This window comes from Meles meles, chromosome 21 (assembly GCF_922984935.1).
Source record: "Meles meles chromosome 21, mMelMel3.1 paternal haplotype, whole genome shotgun sequence".
Classification (NCBI taxonomy): Eukaryota; Metazoa; Chordata; class Mammalia; order Carnivora; family Mustelidae; genus Meles; species Meles meles.
The window spans coordinates 18083430-18090571 of record NC_060086.1 but is presented as its reverse complement, the minus strand read 5'-3'; the positions used below and the strand labels follow the sequence as shown (position 1 = coordinate 18090571).

Here is a 7142-nt window from a genome sequence, read left to right as displayed (position 1 = left end):
GAGACTCTGTGTAATGTGGAGATTGTTACCCAAGTGTGTTTATAGCAGAGATCTTGTCCTCCAGAGCCCCCAGCCTGGGGTTCATGAAAGGCGATCTGTGAGCAGCAGAAAGTCTCTGAAGGCCTGTGAGTTGTCACTCACCTGACATCTTGAGCTTTCCTTGTGTGGAATTCCAAGTAGGACCTGGAAGTGGACGTGGCACTGAGCAGGACCAAAGGATAGTTTTGCTCATTTTGGGTTGTTTGCAGGCACCTGCTTTTGTATCTGAATTATTAGAGGAGAGAGATGTTCGTTGATAGGATGCTCGATTTTTCTGTCACAGCTCTGGCGATGACATGAGCATTTGCAGGGATTGGATTTTCCAAGAATGGTGCTTACAGATGTGAGAAAAATGAGAAGACATTCGATTGCCTTTCTCTATGTTTGAAAAACATTTTAAGTAGGAATCTCACTGATATAGAAAGTCTTAGGTTTCAAATGCTGCTACAACTTGCTTTCTTGAGGCACACTGGGAATGCTAGCAAGTTAGTGACACCCAAGTGTCAGAGAATGCTCTCTGGTGCTAACACAGTGGGATTATTCAATGTCGCTGTTATTGCTAATTATCTTAAAATTCTTTTTTCTCCTTTCAGTTACTTTAGACCAAATAAAGAAGAAGATTGATGACTTTAAAAAGGAAAACAGGGATCTTGAAGAAAACATAGCTCGTTGGGAGGAGAAGGTATGTGTGCCCTTTCAAATATTTTTTGTGATTTCATTTTGGTTAATTCCCCTTCTGGTAGTTCATTCTATCGATCTATTTCGTGCCATCCAGAAGCGGTCCTTGAGTAAGAGAACCTTCACAAATGTTGTACACTGCCTCTCTCTTTGTGAAAGGAGTCACACATTGTTAGATAGGTTTCTCTAACATGCTATTTTGGAATTCTGATTCCTTTTTCATATATTTTGTAGGTCAGGGAAGCAAAGAAGCAAGCAGAAACGAAGAGAGAACATAAGCTTTCCCTTGCTGAAGTACATAAATTGAAAGTAAGAATCCTTTCTTTGCCTGAATTGTGATATAACGACAGAAATAAAAGTAAATGCAATATTGTTATTATTAATATTATTATTATTATTTCTAAGATTGATTGATTTGAGAGAAGGAAAGAGTGAGGGGAGGGGGTCTGAAGGAGAGAGAGACAGAATGCTAAGCAGACACTTTGCTGACTGTGTTGCCTGATGCAGGAATCAATCCCATGACCCTGGGATCAGGACTTGAGGCAAACAAAAGCAGGAGTCAGACACTCCACAGACTGGGCCACCAGGTGCAACCCAGGTGTCCCAAGGAATGAATCACTGTTACTCATTATATATATATATATATATATATATATATATATATATATTTTATATATATATATTTCAGCATATTTTCTTGAAGCAGAACATCAAAAAGATGGAAGAGATTAATGAAAATTTGAAGGACACCTTTCAGTGTAATCAGGCTCTCTTACAAGCTGAGAGAGAAGAATATCAAGAACGTGGACATGGTTAAGAGTTAGATGTTAGTTGTCCTATAATGTGGCTTGGGAGGATTTTGGTTCATTGGGTAAGGTGAGTGCAGTGTACTCCTGTGCTGTTTATGCAGTAGAGCGTGGGCGTCTGGGAACTGTAACTCATACAGAACAGTGAGCTGCGATTTCACTTACGACATCCCGATGAGGTTTGCTATTTCAAGGTCTAGGAAATGTGGTTTATTTCACAGCTGGGTCATCATCACATCATTTAGCGCTGCCCTCCAAGTTATGTAGAAAATCCCACAAAATACGTGAGCGATGAAGGGCGATAGTAAGCCCAATTGTATAGTAGAAGATAATTTTATATCCGTTCCGCTAAGAAAGCCATTTGTACGTTTTTTGACATGAACTAGTTTCCTTACTTTCCCCTTATTCTATTTATGCCTCAAGGGCTTTCTTTGTTGTCCTCCATGATCATGTCCTGTTAGGTCCCCTCATGTGTCTTTTCTCAAATCTGTCTTAAAGGCCCAAGATGAATTGGGGAATCAGGAGCTGAGAGCCTTGACATCCAAAAACCAAGAACTGAAAGGTACGGTGTTTGGGGGGAAGAAATCTCCATACGGTGGCAATGAGTTTGCACCGGGCAGGGATAGAATTCCTTCCTGCCTTCACAGTCTTGCCCTTCTCCTTTCCCCATCGAAACCAAGTTCTCAGGTCATGGCACAAACACACAAAAGCAAACTCATCCTTTACAGAAAGTAAAAAGTTCCTGGAAGACCAGGGTAATGCCCCGAGTTCTCAGAAAACATCTAAGGAAGCAGAATTGAACCTGCTAAAGAAGAAATTGGATATGGTGGTGGAGTTCTCTGAAAGACAAAAACTGACTGCAGAAGAGTAAGCTACTGCTGTGTTGTCACAGATACCATTGTATGAATTTACGTGGTGGCAAGTCTAGAGAACTGTATTTGGAACTTCTGGAATTGGATCTTAGAGTACTTTTGCCAAAGCATTCTGTAGAGTTGTGCCTGCCCTTCCTATCTTGATTTGTGTAACCTGCATTTTCCTTTCTGTTCTAACGACTTGCCACATGTTGTTGTGTGATTCATTGGGGTAGAAGGGGGAAGGTACCAGCATTAATCACTTTGATTAACTGGATCCCCTCTGGGTCAGTCTGCATTGTCCTTTCATTTTCACTCTCATCACGTGCTCTTACCACTCCTGCATCAGGTCCATTTCTTGTTCAGCATGAGACTTGGTTCCAGAATGTGGAGAGAAAAATGGAATTCTCTTCCTGCAGAAACAGGGAAAGTTTCTTTGTGGGAAATGGGCTGGAGATCCAGCAATACTGGGTCTCTTCATCTGGTGTACAACTGAGATCATTCACTGCAGCCCAATCCCTAATAAGGGCAGCGTATTTCCTGTCCACCTGATTTTCTTTTTCTTTTCTTAAAAAAAAAAAGATTTTATTTATCTATTTGACAGAGAGAGACACAGCAAGAGAGAAAACAACAGCAGGGGGAGTGGGAGAGGGAGAAGCAGGCTTCCTGCCCAACAGCGAGTGCAATGTGGGCTCAATACCAGGACCCTGGGATCCTGACCTGAACCAAATACTTTTAAGCAGATACTTAATGACTGAGCCATCCTGGTGCCCCTCCACATGATTTTCTAGGTGCAACTCTCCCGGATCCCAACCAAAGCCTGCAGTTTCACTAATTCTCATCTTTGCTGGCTGGACCGGAACTTCGCTTGTTGCATTCCAACCTGTCCCAGAAAGGTTACTTGTTCATTTACTGTGTATTCACTCGCCTGTTCCAGAATTCACTGACATGTCCTTGGGAAATTGGCTTCCACTGCCAGGCTGGCTTTCTCCTAGTCTTCCTTCTTCTCCATGTGGTTCTCGTGTTTCTTCATGTGCTCTTTAGAAATTGGGTGCATTCACTCACAAGTTTGCTCTCTTGTCCAGTGTTTCCTTTTGTTTCTCAGGAGATCAGGATGTTTGTATCCTTCATTCATATTGAAATTCCCTGTCTTCCCTGGAGACTCAGGTTTGTGTTATTCCTTCCGACTCCAGGGGTGGGGGCCACTCTCTCTCACAGGCACCTGGGTTCTGTTCATTGGTAGGTTCTTCCTGGAGCGGGGTCCCGTGTCCTGACCACCTTTCTCTCTTCAACACCATATCCCTGAGCCACACATTGACTGCCACTCCAGAAGACATTTGCTGAAGGATAGTTGAGAGACCAGAAGCAGATGCTCATGTCCTTCTCTTTCTAGAGCTTTTGTCTCAGTTTCTAAAGTCTTTGTGATGTGGTTCTTGACAGGTGTCCTGTTAAAACCTTATGAATCAACACCATGAACAAAAGAGTCTGAGGGCAGCACAGCAAACCAACCTTTCTAACATTGCTATTTGCTGCCTTCACTATCCATGAACTTGGTCTTGTTCAAGAAGGTTGACTCAATGGAGCTGACAGTTTTCCATCTGAAGTCTGTTCCCTGAGATAACACCCTGCGTATGTGACAGTTCGCATGGATTATTTGAGGACATATTTTTGGCACTACGATTGGCCTTTTCCTACACCAGAATCTTTCAAGAGGGCACAGGGGTTGTACTTCTAAAGCCTAGAAATGTGTGGGAGTGTGTTTCCATGCCAGTGAAGCCATATTTTGGAAGGTTCCTTTCGGGCTCACTGTGTCGGGCCCAGCCTTGGTCTGAGGATCATGGCTCCCCACGGAGGTGTGAGACTAATAATGGGCCCCTGCTTCATCCTAATAGGTGTAGATGTTCAGGCTTGGCTTTTCGCTTTGAATTGAAATGAGCCTTCACCATCTCAAACCAATGATCAACTCTGAGAGGGCACAAAGTGCAATGTTATTTGGTGACATGGTGAATGAATTGAAATAGAGAAGTATAATGACAGTCCTGATTGCAGAGATCTTGGCAGTAGCCAGAGTCTGATTTTTCATTAACCCTAAATGGGGCCTTCATTCATTTCCCTGTTGTGTTGTCCATCTGTGCCTTTAGTGGGGACATTCAAACCTAGGCCATCAAGTGTTCTGGGAGGATAAATGGCAGAAATTCAGGACCTTGGCTACTGGACAATATATATATACTTTTCCCATCTAAGGAAGCCAGAAGAGACACTTTATGAACTGAATGCAACCAAGAATGAGCTGTCAGCTGCCAAAGAAAATCTGAAAAAAAAAAAAAAAAAAAGTAACCGAAGAAGAAATGGAGAAGTATAGGTAAGTTCAGACACTACATACTAATGGCTCCTGAAATCCCTGTTCCCTTTGGATTTTTAATCTTTGTACATTATTAGGACTCAAGTAATATACACAGAAATTCAGAGGATGTATCCAGAGAGAATTAACAGACACGGAAATATAAGGAACAAAACAATTATGTTACTAAACATGTCCTGATCCCCAGCGCTGGCCTGACTCTGTGGAAACTGGCTCCACGCCAGTGTCCATGGGGGTGGTGTCAGTTGTCCTCATCTTGAGGAGAGCAGTTTGTCCTAGGATGAGTCCTACCTATAAATGTAGTGCCATCTAATGGCGCTGGTCTTTGCAACCCTGGGAACCTTGGCAAGGATAGACGTTAAAGGAGAATAGAGCTTCATGACAAAAGACACTTGTCATGTGATAACTGAGGGAAAGATTGAAAACAGGTAAGGAAATTATGTCAGTTCTGAACCTCCAGGTGAAGAAAAACGATTAAGGAAAGGCTGTAACAATAGCTTTGATCCTACTGTCCGCTGAAAGTGCTTCCTGGGTCAGGATCCATTGTATGAAGGGACAGATCAGAGGAGGATGGTCACATGGCCATGACTGAAAATCACACCCAGTGTTGGGTTTAGAAGAAATGCAAGATCAGCAGCAAGAGATTGAGCTCACCTTCAATCAAAAGGTAACCTGAGCAAGTAATCCTAAAATTTGTATGGAATCAGAGGAGACCCCGAATTGCTAAGGAAATGTTGAAAAACAAAAACAAAACTGGCGGCATCATGTTACCCGATTTCAAGCTTTACTACAAAGCTGTGATCACCAAGACAGTGTGGTACTGGCATAAAAACAGACACATAGACCAGTGGAACAGAGTGGAGAGCCCAGATATGGACCCTCAACTCTATGGTCAAATAATCTTTGACAAAACAGGAAAAAATATTCAATGGAAAAAAGACAGTCTCTCCAATAAATGGTGCTGGGAAAACTGGACAGCGATATGTAGAAGAATGAAACTCGACCATTCTCTTACACTGTACACAAAGATAAACCCGAAATGGATAAAAGACCTCAACGTGAGACAGGAATCTATCAGAATCCTAGAGGGGAACATAGGCAGTAACCTCTTCGATATCAGCCACAGCAACTTCTTTCAAGATATGTCTCCAAAGGCCAAGGAAACAAAAGCGAAAATGAACTTTTGGGACTTCATCAAGATCAAAAGCTTCTGCACAGCAAAGGAAACAGTCAACAAAACAAAAAGGCAACCCACAGAATGGGAGAAGATATTTGCAAATGACAGTACAGACAAAAGGTTGATATCCAGGATCTATAAAGAACTCCTCAAACTCAACACACTCAAAACAGATAGATCAAAAAATGGACAGAAGATATGAACAGACACTTCTCCAACGAAGACATACAAATGGCTATCAGACACATGAAAAAATGTTCATCATCACTAGCCATCAGGGAGATTCAAATTAAAACCACATTGAGATAGCACCTGACACCAATTAGAATGGCCAAAATTAGCAAGACAGGAAACAACGTGTGTTGGAGAGGATGTGGAGAAAGGGGAACCCTCTTACACTGTTGGTGGGAATGCAAGCTAGTGCAGCCACTTTGGAGAACAGTGTGGAGATTCCTCAAGAAATTAAGAATAGAGCTTCCCTATGACCCTGCAATTGCACTGCTGGGTATTTACCCCAGAGATACAGATGTAGTGAAAAGAAGGGCCATCTGTACCCCAATGTTTATTGCAGCAATGGCCATGGTCGCCAAACTGTGGAAAGAACCAAGATGCCCTTCAACGGATGAATGGATAAGGAAGATGTGGTCCATATACACAATGGAGTATTATGCCTCCATCAGAAAGGATGAATACCCAACTTTTGTAGCAACATGGACGGGACTGGAAGAGATGATGCTGAGCAAAATAAGTCAAGCAGAGAGAGTCAAGTATCATATGGTCTCACTTATTTGTGGAGCATAACAGATAACATGGAGGACATGGGGAGATGGAGAGGAGAGGGAGTTGAGGGAAACTGGAAGGGGAGATGAACCATGAGAGACTATGGACTCTGAAAAACAACCAGAGGGTTTTGAAGGGACGGGGGGCGGGGGGTGGGAGGTTGAGGAACCAGGTGGTGGGTAAAAAGGGAGGGCACGTACTGCATGGAGCACTGGGTGTGATGCCAAAACAATGAACACTGTCATGCTGTAAATAAACAAATTTTTTAAAAAAAAAGGTAACCTGAGTTGTGTCCGACACACTGACCCCTTGGCGCCCCCTGCAGGTGATGGAAGTGGCCCTTAGAGCCCTGAACATGGGCTTTTGGTGTGTTGGCTTTTTTTCAGATCGCAGTTCAGGAGAGGAATGCTCTGGCTAACTGGGTAAGTGTTTTCCTTTTCGTCATCTTC

At 42.8% G+C, this 7142-nt stretch overlaps 1 long non-coding RNA gene across 1 annotated transcript; it reads left to right on the top strand.

The window, feature by feature from the left end:
• Positions 1-966: 966 nt before the first annotated feature.
• On the top strand, positions 967-2375 carry LOC123933506. Its single transcript, XR_006816620.1, has 3 exons — positions 967-1026; positions 2022-2085; positions 2252-2375. It is a non-coding gene; the product is annotated as an uncharacterized LOC123933506 (long non-coding RNA).
• Positions 2376-7142: the final 4767 nt, after the last annotated feature.